At 43.8% G+C, this 15,306-nt stretch overlaps 1 long non-coding RNA gene across 1 annotated transcript in view; it reads right to left on the bottom strand.

Annotated features, from left to right (window-relative positions):
- LOC308069138 overlaps positions 1–15,306 on the bottom strand; it is a 143,669-nt gene that overhangs the window by 25,388 nt on the left and 102,975 nt on the right. The window contains exon 4 of the long non-coding RNA XR_013930292.1: positions 1–15,227. This exon is cut by the window's left edge and continues 25,388 nt beyond it. This is a non-coding gene — a long non-coding RNA (uncharacterized lncRNA). The remainder of the gene's footprint in view (positions 15,228–15,306) is intronic.

Here is a 15,306-nt window from a genome sequence, read left to right as displayed (position 1 = left end):
ATCTATGCCATTAAGTGGATTAAGACATTGAGGTCTTAGTCATGCCAGTGAGGTTTTGTTACCCTTATGGTAATCTCCAGGAGAAAGAATGTTTGCCTGCAGAGGAGATAGGACAGTAGAACTTCTCTGCTCTTGTACTGTGATTCAGTGGTCAGGAGCTATTTCCAGTTCTGAAAAGTTCAGGTCCGACAAAACCCCTCTGGCAGCCTTAGCTAGTGACTTCACGATGGCCTCCGACAAAGCCTTCTGCTTGAGCTAGGTCGTGAATTGAAACAATCTGGGAAAGAAAAACATTGGGTCAGAACTCACTAGAAGTAGGAATTTAAAAGTCCTCTCCCACCCCGATCTATTTTAATGAATGCATAGTTACAGGGTGACTATGTTATCTCACTTCTCTTGTGTCATTAACTGAGAGTTTAAAAAAAGTGTCCCCGCAGAAATCTTATTCATATGTTTTATTATATGCTCCAGCACGGGCACCACTTTAGTTTAATGGTATGTTGGATGATGGTACAAATTTATAGCCAAAGGTTTACATCACAGACAGCTGGAATGAATAACAATAAATTAATTTAAAGTGCTACAAAAGTGCTCCCCGTAGTATGCAGTGCTTATGTGCTCAAGGCTAATAATTTATAAATGCACGTCTTTTATAATCCTGATCTAAAGTCCTGAAAGCAGCTAGTTAAAAAGCAGTCACATGACATAAATTATTTTTATTAATATTTCAAATGCATGATTAGGGTGGGCACCATGGTCATTAGCATTAGATAGCTTTCATTTATGACCAAGTGCAATGAAGCAATAGCCAGAGACAGAGAAACCAGCTAAGCGATGGCACAACAACCATTGGGAGGCCGGGGGTGGTCACAAGCTGCCTCTTCTGCCGCGTGGTTTTTATGTGCTAGTAACGACCACAGCTACGGCTGGTCCCCTTCCCTTGGCTGGACTGTTGTGTTTATCCCATTAGAGACTCGCGAGGCCTGAAGAACAAGCGTACGTGCCGTGGGGTGCAGGCAGAAGCAGCTGTGCTCCTCCATGGGGGTTCCCTTCCATCCCCTGCCGCGGACCGGCAGCAGCACGTAATGCAGCGAGGGCACTGGCCGAAGGATGCTGTAATGACTTCCCTCGTTACATCAGCAGCACTAATTTGAATGCTGGGCGAATGTTAAACTTCTATCCAAACTCTGGCTTGGATAGGGTAGGTTACTTGAAAGCATTATACTTGATTTGTAAGGACACCACCACTTCTGGCTGTCAGGAGATTGGGGGGAAGCTGTGCCTGCAGGTGAACAAGCGCTTGCAGAAAAGCACTGCACAAACCTAGGGATGAAACCAGGCCATAAGCTTCCTTTTTGGGGCGAGGGACTATTTTTCTTTTTGCTAGTGTAATCCAACAACTAGCCGCAGTCTTCTCTAGTAAAAAGAGATGGGTGGGGGTAAAAGACCGTCCAGCTCAGCTAACTTGGGTAACGTGGCATCTTTTTCCCCGGTGCAGCTCTCGGGCATACCTCACTGCAGAGATGTCACTTGTCTTAACACCACCCTTATTTTCTCCCGGCAAATTTGGCTGCCTCTCGCTTTTCTTGGTAAAAATCATTTACTTCTTAAATGCAGAGCCATTAGGCTGAGGTTATAGAAGGAGTCTTTCATGCTGAAAGAAGGATCATGAATAATTTCTGTGTCTCATTCTGGGCCATTGCCATATATTAGACTACATATTTGAATCTTGGCAGATTGAAAAAATATGCACCACAAGCAACCCCATTCACGTCAGTACTTCTTCTAGCAAAGTAAGCAGAGTGAGACACAAAGTATGTGCAGGAGTATCATCGTCTGGTCCCTCCACTTTTTTAAAGAAAAAAAAAAAAGCTCTTTTTGCATGACACAGAATGCAAACCTCTGAGTAACCGTTTGCAATTATTTTTTTTTTAATATCACAAACCTCTGCAAATTCATACTCTCTCTCCTCTTCCTTTCTGGCTTTCTTAGAAAGTACTTTGCAATGTAACACATTTTTCCAGAGGTCAATGGGGGCATATTTGCATTTTGATACATTTTAAATTTTTGCCTCCAGCACCCCACTCAAATGCACTGCGCTAATCAGAGGCAAGTAATGATCTAGATACTTGAAGCGGGTGACTAGGCATATGAAAGCACCTCGAAATGCAAAATTAAGTGGGAGAGTAATACATGGTGAAAATAAATAAATAAGAACAAGGTGATGAATCTGGCAGCAGCAGTTTGGCTTTGTAAGCTGAGGGTTCTGCTGGAATAAGCAGCTAATGTGTTTGTGCGCACCGCTGAAGTGATAAGGGGATTCAGGGGACTCCTGCGCCAGCGGCTGCACTGACGGACTGCGGGTTCCTCTCTGCGTGTCGCTCGAACGTCAATATACTCAGATGGTGCATAAGGATTTCTGAGGGCTTTTTATACCCTTAGCCATACCTTGTGTTCTGAACAACCCAAATCCAAGATTAGGCAGGATCTAGAAAAATGGGGCAGTTCCCAAAGCATGGGTTTATCCGCGTGGAAGTCTTTTATTTTTAGCACTGGTGATCGGTTTACACTCAAATATGCCTGCCCCAAGGGGGGCAGAGCGGCATGGGGGAAAGACACCACCCCCCCACCCCCCCCCCAGAATTCAAGAGATTGAATAATTTTATTTTTTTATTAAAGCATTAATATCTGTGACAGAGTTGCAAGTAAACACAAGTGTTTCCTCACTAACTGCAGCATCAGAAGAAAAACCCCTGAAAAGCAGATGCTGCTGAGACAGTGATGAGCCAGGCAGTGTGCACGGGGAGAGGGATGGAGATACAGCTGGGCAGTGCGTGCATTGAGGCACCGTGGTGAGTGTGTGTGTGGCTGCAAGCGGTGGCGAATGTGCCTGTGTGCGACAACGACACACGAGCAAAACCGAGCTGCTCCAGTGAGTATTTTGTATGCATTTTTAAGAGAAGGCAATGAGAAGCGGCCAGGGGAGAGAGACTGAAAAGAGGAGGTAGGAATGACCAGGCAGTTTGTGGCTGGGCTAACAGTGGCGTGAGGTAAGAAATCCAGGCATCAGGGAAATCATTTAAAGCCATATTGATTTGCTTTGGAGGTGAGAAAAAGCAGATGCACTCAGCCACTGCTCTGACAGTAGCTACAGCTGCTTGATTTTACTTATTTTTGTGTTTTAAAGAGTTTTGTTCACAGAAAGCCCGTGCCGTTAACCTGAACCAGCCTGCACCCACCTCCCCCGCCCCCAGCACTGGGAGCTGGGGGCAAAGCTTGCCCACGGCCAGCCAAGTGGACAGAAAGAAGGAGAAAAGAGGGAAGGAGGGAGGGGAGGGGATCAATGGCTGAAATTCAGTGGTTCTTGCCATTTCCCATGAGCTGGGAGTGTTTAGAGGCCACTGGGCAGAGCAGGAGCAGGGCCCATCCATCCACATCCATGGACAACAGCCCTTCATCCGTCAGGAACGCTGCCCGGCCGCTGTCCCCAGCAGCATACAGAGCAAGGCTGCAGGGCAGAGAAGGATCTGACCCTGTGTGGTGTTGGTCCTTGCACCTAGAAAAGAAGAGGGGAATTAGACACAACATGGGAAAACAACGGGTTTTAATATTCTGTAGGAAAGCCTGTGTTTTGGGGGAAAGAGAGAAAGGGGTTTGTCTACGTGGAAATACTGCCAGGTGTTGCCTGCGCTGTTTCCAGTGAAGAAAGCCCAGCATCTGGCTGGGGCTTTGCTCTTTAGATTTGGGCAGATACCTTAATTCAGCCACTCCCTCACATACATGTCCAGTGATACAATTGTAGAATTAATACAGAGACACTGTGGCTGAGATCTTCAAAATATGGCTTTTGCTGGGGGCCAGACAGCTGTGAGGGTCTGGCCTAGGTGACTTATCCTCAGTTGCAGTGAGCCTGACCCCCAGCTGAGGTTTCGGAGTCTTCCTCAGGTTCAGATTCCTCCCGTGCAATCAGCTCACTCACTGTGAAAGGCAGTTCCAGATCTACAAAATTCAGTTCAAACTTCATGAATAGTTACAGCTATGTGGTTCAATGTTTTCTAACATTAAAAATTCTCATTTTCCATTTAAAAAGGAGCTAGACTTCCCAACAACCAGGGTGAAGGATGCTCAGGAATTTTTCCTTAAGGAGACAAAATGGTACTGGTTTATTTAATCTGAAATGAAATTTGGTGTGGTTTTATTTTCCTGGAAATAAAAATTGGGTGCACTACTGACTTAAACCCCAATTACTTTCATAGCTCTCCTACCATCTTAGCTACTGCCCCATCCTTCCTGTTTTCTACACCAAGAAGCTCAAGCGTAACCACATGGGGATGCGTGCGTGCTTGCTCACTGGCTTGCTCTTTCCTGAACATCTGCTGAGCAGCGTCTTATTTGTATGAATTATGAGTTTGACTTTAAATCAGGTCAGAAAATTTCCATAAGAACAGTTTTCCTAAAGGAAACAGCTTTCAGGTAGATGGAGTTCTTTGTAAAAATATAATTTTTTTTTTCCTTAGAAAGGGGGAATTCTGTTCAAAATTTAATATACAATTCACTGAAGATGCATGAAAAAGAGTAGAAATTTTATTTTTGCAAATGAAAAAACTTCCACTATGTTTTCAGTGAAAAAATAGTCAAGCGATGTCCTAACTGGCACTAATCCATGTTTTATATTTGTTACACTGATGAGCATAAATCCGGAGCAACTCCCTTGGCCTCACTGAAGTTACTTTGATTTATACTGTTGTAAATAAGATCAAAATCTCAGTCTGTGTGGTTGGTTCTTGTGATGACTATCTTTGCCTTCTAGGTATGGAAAAAAAAAAACCCACAGCAAAAAACCCACCCCAAAAACTGTAAGGCTTGATGGATTCTGGATCAGGGCTGTTGTGAAGAGTTCTAACTCCCTGTGGATTTGATTTCAGTATCGCTGGTCAGAACGTGTCAGAATGTGGGAAATTTTAATTAAAAGTAAGAACATACAGCTAAATATTTAAAAATAATTTACAACTGTATTTTTATCAGGTATAATTTGAAAATGATCAGCGTTACACAGAACACTGGCTCAGTTTTAAAGGGTAGGTCTGTTTCTTCCAGTAAATTAAACTTTTCTTTTATCCTAAAATATCTTTACATCTACAGATGAGTTTAACAGCATCTCAGCAATACTGAAAAGTCTTCATAAGTCTTTAGCTTTATTTGTAGAGCAATATATTTTCTTTTTCACTTGTTAAAAAAAATACACTTTTGATTCCGAGAAAGAAACAATAATTGCCACAAGACAGGGTGAGTGCCTCACCTTCAGAGAGCCTCAGGGTGTTCCCACCGAAGCCAAACGCAGGGTACAAAGCGTAGTGTCAGGAGTATGTCGGGGTCTGGATTACGAGCTGCTGGTAGTTCCACTGCAGGGGTTCAAGTGGAGAAATTAGGTATTGATATGCAAATACTACATTATTTTGAGGTTTGTTTTTTTTTTGTTTGTTTGTTTTTGTTTTTTTTTAATTCAGCTGGTTTGCAGGCCAGATCATTTCATCTGGAAGTATCAATTGAAATGGTCACGACTGTTGCGCTGCTTTAGGTTGACCTGAGTGGGAACTCTTGCAATCAGCTTTTAATGTTTTTTCAAAGTGGTACAAAATTTTTTTGACCTGACAAATAACTAATTGTGGGTAATTCTCATTTCCAAGGCAAATACAGTGAAGAAAACAGGATGAGAGCAAATTCATCCTTGGTGCAAACTCGCTGACTTCAGTGGTATTACACTAGAAATAGTTGTGGAGTAGGATTTCTTATGCAAACAGTTACGCCAATTGTGTTAAATAAAAAAGTACCTTAAATCATGCCTTGGGCAAAATAGCTCGGTTAATCCCAAAATGTTGTTGCAAGAAATTTCCTTCCTTTCCCCAGTGTTCTAGGGGAGCTATAAGGCACATTACATAGTCAAGTTTTTCCAAAGAATTTAAATAATTTCTTTTCTTGCTTCAATTCAACACACTATTTTTGTGAAGCATTTTACCGGTTAATTTTCATCTCTCTCCCTCCCAAACCCCACAACCACAACCCAAACAGACTTACAGGGTTACTTAATGCAAAACTTCATGTTTTTGCCAGTCAGCTCTTGCATGTATTTACAGAAAGTACCAACTCTGCTTCCCTGCCTGTAAGCACCTAAAATAGTCTGGCCCCCATTTTAAATCTGCTTGTATGAAGTCAGTGGACATTTTCCTAGAGTTACCTAAGTACTAAGTAACACAGCTGTCCAGGAAAAATAATTTTTTTAATTTCAGCATATGATAAACCGAAAAGAAAATGAAGTGAAAATGCCCAGTGTAATGAAACGTCGGCACTGTTTGCGTTGATTCAGTCAGGAGTTAAGTGCTTTCACTTTTCTGCTCTACACTTTCTAAAATCATACGAGAGAAAATAAACACTGAATGACAATATAGAAATAAACCCCAAAACATTTCAGAAAAACCTCTGCTGCGATTTTCCCCCCATAATTGACATATGTGGTGGTACATTTTTTTGTCAAAATGATATCTACAGGCAAAAAAGATTCTGTCAAACAATTTGCAGCCAGCTTCCAAAAGCAACACTGCTGTGAAAAACAAAACAAAACCCACCCACCCGCCAACAGGATTTTTATTTTATCCTGCTTTCTTTCAGAGCCCAGCGTGCCCGTGCATTGTGACCATGCTCGTCTGCGCCTAACCCTAGAGCCGCACAGTTTTGGGCTTGCCGCGGGGCTGAGCCATCGCTTCCTTTCCTAGGAACTGCTCTCGTTTCTGAAGGTGGCGGCTTCCAGGTGAGCAGGGCAGCCTGCGCCTCGCTCCCTTCACAGCACTTCCACGTGCAAAGCAGCATCCACAAAAGGCCACCCTGCCCTGCCAGCCCCGCGCAACGCCGGCGGTCGGAAACGCTGCTGAGTAGGGGCGGCAGGAGCTGGATCTTAATGGTTTGCCCCCTCCCAATCACTCGGGTTCGTTGATTTCTCTAATTAACTGTGCATTCCACTTCACTGTTATTCCCAATGATCCCGTTTAATCTCAATGACAGGGCCAGAGATAGGAAGGCCTTTGCTTGCAAACAGCTTTTGGCAAGCCCTGCTGTTCTGTAGGGGCTCGTGGGTATCCCCGGCTACGAATCCAGTGCTATTTGGCTGCATCTTCCTCTCCTCACTGGCCTGTTTCCACCTACCTATTCAGCCTCTCTTCCTTCTCCCTTTCAACGGAGCCTTCCAGCTCATCTTCAGAGGTCTGGAGCTGCAGTCCTGGCTGACAGTCGTGCCTGTAAAACTGATTTATTTGCCCAGCACGGCACTGTGCCAGGGAAGAGGCCGGCTGAATGGTGAAGCTGTTAAGAAACTAGTTGCGTGATGCACTGCAGTTACAGGAGAGTCTTTACTGTTTGCTTCATCTAGTCATATTTGCCACCAAGGATCTTCCTTGTTTGCCCCTTTCCCGTGGTTTGAATCGGAAGAATACCAGATTTACACCAGGCTTGGCTGATTGGCTCCCAAGCCTTTATCGTTAGCTTGTAGGTCCCTTCATTGTGTAAAAGACTGAAATACTGTCACTGCTGTGAGTGTTTCCTTGCTTTCTCATCTCGGACTGGGAGGCTTTGAACTTGCCAAGATCTAAGTTCAGCCCTCTCTACTTGTTCTGCTTGTGTTGATGAAGTCACTAATCCCTAAATGAAGGGCAGGGAGCTGCTGGGGTTAGCAATTTCATCATCTTTAACAGAGAAAACAGAATCAAACTCACAACACAGATGAGTTAACGAGAAAATTATTCCCCTCTGCCTTGCTTTCAAATGTCTTTTGGAACGGTGGGTCTGGACTGAAACCTTGGGTTGCAAAATCCCAGCCTGTGGGAAGAGCAAAGTCAGGGAAGAACTCTGTGCCACCGCATCACCATTAATTAGGTCACGCTCAGCTCCTTTGCAAGCAAACACCTTGTTAGGCATTTACCTAACAGGAAAACAGCCATACTGCTGCTTGCCCTTGCAGTTTCTACCTGGGGAAGAAGTGTTGGTAAAGGGTGGACCTAATGATAAGCTAAATGATTCCCATCCTCGACCCCCAGCCACCATGGGGCCGGTGCCCACCACTTTTCCCCAGCTATGGGTGCCCTGGCGTAGCACCAGAAATGTCGCCTCAAATAGTTTGTCACTTTGCTCGTAACGCAGAGCTGATGCTGCTTGCATGTGGTCGGTGATCACATTTTTCATTTGAGAGGATTATGTTGACTTGACTTATAGATACCAGGTTCAAGTCAACACTGACTCATTCTAAACTAACCAAGCTCAAGGTGAAAACTTTGAGTTTCTCCTGATTCCAGGGCAAAGCTTTCTCCACAGCTACTGCCTGCCTCCTGGGAAATGTGTCCTGAAGCCTGAGCTCAGGGCGCCCACACTGGCACAGGGGAATGGCTGCAAATGGCATTGTGGGTGCTTTGAAGAACCTTAAATAAATTGTTTTAGAAGAAATTATTTCAGTTACTTTCAGATAACCTTTCCCTGTTACAAGCATGTTTCAAATTCGACACGTATCATTCAGAATCCGATTCTTAGCTGGTGTTTCTCCATCTTTTCCTTTGCATGTGACAGAATTACAGTGCTCGCGTTGGTCCTTATGCCCGGTTCCTTTCTTCTTGAGGCCAGTGGAAAACCTCCCACTGACTTTGCCAAGCTGTGAACCAGATCTGCTAAGCTTCAGTTGGTAGGGCAATTTCCTCCCTCCTTCATGGTCTCATTCAGCAAAGACGTATCAAAGAGTGTACTTGCAGCATGAGGAGTTGCACCCTCTCAAACCCCAAGAGCTTCAACTGGGAGCCTGCACCAGCAGTGAGCAGCAGCAGGCACAGGCAAGCATCAGCTGGAGCTCTACACAGAAAATTGGTCTGACAGCTTTGCTACATCCTCCCAAAGAACTCAGAACACAACTTTTGTCAGCCAAAATCTTTACAGCCTCTGACTTTCCCTGCAAGGGTAGAATAATTCTTAAAACAAGACAGACTGCAGCCTTGTCTTTATCCTAAGGTGGCCACTAGTAAGAGCTCTGCAAACCAGGCGGGTGGTTGCAAATGGCTGTCTAGTTTCTAAGTTCATGAATTTCATCCCGAACTGGACAAAGTTTAGCAAATACATCCTCCTAGATCTTCCCCATGAATGTCCTCATGTAGGGAGCTGGCAAACCTTCAGAAACCCCAGGCAATTACCCCTCCTCTGCAGGGCTGCACTCTTCCCAGCAGTAAGGTGCAGGATGGCTCAGCCAACAGAAATATTTACAAAATGAGATACGGTTCCAGGCAGCTTTCAGAACTTGGAACTCTGAGTAGGAAAGGTTTGGGGGGGCAAGGATTTCTGGGGAAAGTGGAAAAAAGGAAATAATTGAAACAGGATCAGAAGCTGAGGCTTACTCTGACATACCAAATCATAAATCATAGCGGAGGGGCAGAGTTTGGCTGTCCTTGTGACATTGCACGTTAATGAGCCAGGACTGCTGTGATATTCTGCACAAACTAGACCTTGTGTGTCTCTCTTTGCCCTAAATGTGAATTTTGCAACTCACAGAGAGATTACGGATATGATAAATGGGAAAATGATGAGAAAAAGTCAGATCAGGAAGGAAAACTATATGGTGCCTGGTGGGATCATGGTAATAGATGTAGGCTTTGTGGAGCCTGAGGGGAGTCAGTGTTGTAGAAACGCGGCAGAAATGAGCCAGTGGCCATGCCACTGCACGTGTGGCAGCTTTGAAGAAATCAGATCAATATAGTAGATTTCTTCTACAAAGTTGGTACCAAGAGTGCAAAATGAATGGACATACAGAAATCCGCTTTCCATTGCAGGCTGCTTGTGCATCCCCCTCCAAGCCCTCGCACAGTGTGACCCGCACACCCTCCCCACATGCCACACTCCCGCCAAAGATGAGCAGCGTTTATCTCCCGTGCGCAGGTGCCCGTGTGCCTGATGCGCTTGGGCAGGGAACGATACGTCCTCCTTAAAAGCAATTAGCAGCTAGCTACCCCCTTTAACATCGGAGAGCAAATTCTATCATGGAATAACTCTCCTGCAATCGGTACAATTAGCAGGAATGCGTTTGACCCTGGCTTCACCTTCTCTGAAATGCAGTTCCTGGTACAAAGTGTTGCACTGCCGTTGAGAGTGACATGCTACGAGTAACCGGATGTCAGGATCCTCGTGTGAAAACGAAGTCCAAAATAACTGGGAAGTCTTGAACCAGAAACTGGCATAACGGTAGAAATAATTCCTATTTTCACATTGCTTCTCCTTTCTCATGGTACAAAAACGATGCAGTGCACCACAGCCCTAACCCCAAACACATTCTGTTACCTAAAATGTCTTACAAAAGCTCAGCCAAAGTTGGGGTTTGGTTGCTGCCGCGATGTGGAAATGTAAATCTCTGTTTGCATAGAAACAACGCCTGAAACACTTCTCCCTGGTGCCACAAGGAAAGTGAATACCTTTTATTTCATGCATATTTTTTCTTCTGGAGCCAAAATGCAACTATTTATTTTTTTTTTTTAAAGGACATGACAACAAAAAAATCATCCACCTAGGCTTGCACTGCTTTCTATTCATATATAGATAAGAACCATCTGCCTTAGAGCTGGGAGACTGGGATTCCTAACCAAGAAGAAAAGCACAGTACGCCCAGAAGACCTGCAGTACTTGTGTGTTGCACCCAGTCTCACCAGTGGTTTATTCTGGGAACAATATTCTTATTTCCTGAGAAGGGTATGGTGATATGTGAGGCACTTACTTTTCATTAGAGGGACAAGGTCCCTTAAGCGGGAGTCAACTAGTCTGTTGGAGAGCTGAGACTGAGATGACAAAGTATCTCTCCGAGATACCATTATTCAATTATTGCTCAAAGTATTTGTGAAAATAGTGTATATCTTTAAATGAATGGGTGGCACAGTGCTCTGTTTTGCCTGAAAAATTTAAGTGCTTGGTTGTAGAACAAGCTGTACTTCTTTACCTAGGAAACAGCCATTTCTTTCCTTCTTTATTTGTTTTTGCCCGTAAGAAACCTTGTACTTCCAGCCACACTCACACAATTGTAGTCCCTCTTCTCTTTCTCATTTTCTTTCTGCCTTTCAAAGAATCCTTTCTGCCCTGTGTCACACTGCCCCACTCCTTGCATGACGTGTGTACAATGACCTCTCATCTCCACGTCATATGCAGTCATATCCTTTTCCTCGAGCATCATTTGCACAGAACCCCTTTGCCTTGGCTGAGACAAGCACAAAACTCCCTTTCCTCCACTGTCACTTGCAGAACAATCCCTTAGTTCTAGTGGCATGCAGGTGGTAACCCTTGATCTTCTGTGCTGAACACAAAATGATCACGCTCTAGCTTCCCTTCAATATAAGGCTGACAATGAAGCCTTTACATTAAATTTTATGAAAAACACACTGCTGCCCTTTTATTCCCAATTAATCCCAATATTTACCTTCATCTGACCGGTATGAAATACCATGGTGAAAAAAACAAGGGATACAGCCCAAAACTTCAAGAAAGAACCCCAGCTTTTTCAAATGTTTACAGAAAGAGACAAAACCAAGTATATGGCTATCCTAACATCTTTTCCATTACTCTTTTTTTTTTTTTTTTCTCCTTTTGCTCCCCTCTTTTGCAATGATACGATGAAAAATAAAGGGGGGAGGGGAACAGGAGCAAGGAATAGAAAACTGGAGGTGACTCAGAACTCAAACCCAAACAGTCTTTTAAATAGCTCTGACTTGGGTCCTTTACAGGAGAAAGATTTTTTTTTTTTTAAAGACAAAAAAAAAAAAGTTAAAGGCTTTGGCTTAACTCCCCCTTGTGCTGCAGCAGACTGGTTACCACAGCAAATCGGAGCCAAAAGGCAAGAGACGAGTACCAGGACTGCTAAGTGTCATCAGCTGAAGGAGTCATTTAACCTGCTTTGCTTTAAGCATTATCCAAATGCAAAACATACCTGTTTAACCAGGGCTTTACAGCCTCCCGCAGCCAGGGAAGCCCTGTCCTAGCTCATCCCCTGGGCAGCTGCAGCAAGGCAGGATGCTGGTGGGGCTTTGGAGAGATTACCCTAATTTGACATCCCCTTCACACAGCAGTGTTGCATTTGGTGATGATTTGGGCTTAAAATGATCGTGTTTGTTTCTCTGGCCTGCCTATTTCCACCCTACTGCCACAGCATGCTTTCAAAACAGGGCTCAATTAAGTACATGTTAAGTCTGACCCTTTGCAGAAACGCTACATTTAGCCCCACTGATTCTAAGTTGGGTTTGCCTGCTGTCGGGGTGGCGTGGGTTTGCCAGGATTGTTTTGATGCTGTACCTTTGGTCAGCTACACACAAATTCCTTGTAACAGGAACGCTGGCTAGGTGCTCCTGTGTTTGTAATGTGCTCTGACATCCAGGGTGGCTGGCGCATTTGAAGCATGAGATTTACAGCGTTTGCTCCCGGAGTAGCTGCAGTACGTGCCATTAGCTGCTGATTGGTACTAGCCACCATGGCTGCTTGAACAAAATTCAGGGTGGAAAACCACCGCATCTTTTGAACAAAGATAGTAATTATGCTAATCGTATCACTTTAGCATTTTTCTCGCCTGTGTTTATGAACAAGTGATGTGAGCCAATGAGAGCAGCAGCTTCTTCCCTTCAAATTAATTCCTGCTTTGGAATAGCAGGATAGATATGATAAGACTTTCAGTTTGGTATGTTTTCTCCTGCGTCTTTTCAGTGGTGCATTACACATTCACCACAATTCTTCACCTCTACTGTCACTTTTATGGCAGTGTTTTCCTTTTCCTCCTCTTCAGTCATGGGCATGCTAATCTTTTGTGTCACAAGCAGCACAACCCCTCCTCTGTATGGGCCCCCTCCTCCCTGCGCACGTCCTGGATTATGCAGTTAAAAGAAAAACTCATTTCACCTACAAAACATAAAACAATGTAATTGTTGCTGTTGCTATTTTTATTTCCATTAACCACTAGACCCAGTCTGGACTGAATAATTAAGCAGCTATTTGTGTCATGGGTTTCAATGCTGAATGTAACCCATTAACCCCATAGGAGCAAGGTCCTTGAATTCTGAATAATTCTGGGAGTGAACTGTGATGAATCAGGGCTGAGATAAGAGGCAGGCATCTTTAAAAAAAATCTGGAGCGTGTTCTTGGCACTCAAGGTTTGTTCTGTGTTGCAAGCAGTTTCTGCTCGTCTCTTTTTTTAATCTTCCCCCATTCAACTGAATCCCATGGGAAATGCAGAAAGGCTCTACTTAGAAAAAGTGTATATATTATAGTTCATTCTGTTATTTTCTGGGTTTTTTCCTCCTCCTCTGAAAATATTTGTATGTAACAAGCACCTTACCGTTCTCTGGGGCTCATCTGTTCATACTGCATATTCTGCACTTGAAATTGCCGTAAATCTCACTCTGGTCTCATTTTCCCCCTCAAATAGAGCCTTGTTACCCATAACTAGTCTTGGACATGCTCCTCTGACATGGATGCAGCTGGTATAACATGGTTCAGTGAGCACAATCCGTAGCAATATTCCCAGCACCAGTATAAGTGTTTTGATGCTGTACCTTACCTAGCAAGCTGTGTGGCCAAACTGGTCCATAAACTAAGTGTGGGTCGTGCTCTCCTACTGCATCAGCTGCTGCTGGAAGCAAAGAACTGAATGTTTTTTACTTGAAACAATGCATTTTAAGATCTCTTCCTGAACAGGTACTTGGGAGGCAGGATGATAGCTCTGCCCATAGATGCATAGCCCTGCAAAATAGAATAAAATAAAGAGTTAGTACCCAGCTACAGGTTACCATGTATGCCTGTGGGCTTCCATACCCTCCTCCTCAGGTTAAAAAATGCGAGGTTAAGAGACCAACCTTTAATCTGATCTACTGCATAAAAGCAGCCATACAATTATTTTGCCCCATAATTTCTGTATCAACCCCGCCCACTCCTAGCAGAACTGGGCTGTCCCTTTCTGAGAGGTGGCCAGCTCTGATTTAAGGACTGACACAGAACTTCCCCACATCCTCTTGTGATCAATTACAAATTTTAGCAAACAGACCTCTCACCTTTCTCACGTATCAGCCACTTTGTGTATTGACAGAACCCACGTGTGCAGCCAGGGATGTGAACAGGGCTTCTTGCATGAGGAATGGTGGGGAGAACAAGTCCTGTGCGGGGACTGTTGGCCTTGGAAATGCAGGCTGTGGGATCGGAGGGAACTCAGCCGGGGATCGCTGCTGCTCAGAAGGACCAACACCACCGCTTCATCCAGTGCTCTTCAGCCGTGGAAAATTTTGTCCCTACTGGCTCGTCTTTCCTTCCTCCATTTGACACCTTGAGCTATTTCTTGAATTTAAAACTGCTTACCTACTGTGGTTGGAGGACAGCTGAAAATAAATGAATAAACCTGAAAAGTGCATTAGGTGTAACATTCCCTTCTTTCGGTCCTAGCTCTGTTGCAAGACAGACCGTCAGACAAGGGGCCAAATCCTGACCTGTGGGGGAGCAGAACTTGAAGTATGTTAATAGTCTTTCTATACTTTAAGAAAACATGTACAAGCTAAGAAAAGTAGCATTAAAAGATGATGTTATGAGAAAAATCATGAACATATTCAGATGTCTGAAAATACATCCTTGGTTGGAAAACCCGACTGAGCAAACATAAAGAGATACAATCAGCTAACAATAGTAATGCTACGTAAGCTGGAAGTAAGCACCAACATGTGATGGTTGGTTGTGAGATGTATTCCAGAATATAGTACATTAATATTGAGCTTTGGTTTTATCACAGGAACGTAATGACTGCTAGGAATGAAATACTGAAGAGAGGTAAAGGAAGAAAATGAAACCACTGTTTTTCAGGTCACAAAGAGTCTAATGTTTTCTTACAGTAATTTTAACTGAAGTCAGTTTTGAGCAAGTAATAACCGAACAATTTGCAGGACAGCACAGAACTGCAGCCTGATGAGAACTGCAGGAACGAGGAAATGTGTGAGCATTTGCAAGAAAGGGACCTTTGCTTCTTTAAGAAAATTTTGCATTATGGTACTGCAAAGATAAGTTGCTTACGATACCTAACATGAAACAGATGAGCGTGCTGGTAACGTCTTGTAGTGAAGTTTAGAGATCTTTGCAATATCCAGAAGCACATGTTTCCCTCTGTTGTTCTCTGTCTTCTTCAATATCTCCTTTTCTCTCCCTGAGGAAGAAACAATAATTTAATTCTGACTAATGTACAGAAGGTCTACTATGACCAGGATGGTTAACTTACAATGAGA

The sequence above is a fragment of the Falco punctatus genome (assembly GCF_963210335.1).
Source record: "Falco punctatus genome assembly, chromosome: 9".
In the NCBI taxonomy this organism is placed as follows: Eukaryota; Metazoa; Chordata; class Aves; order Falconiformes; family Falconidae; genus Falco; species Falco punctatus.
This window is presented reverse-complemented; position numbering and strand designations above follow the sequence as displayed.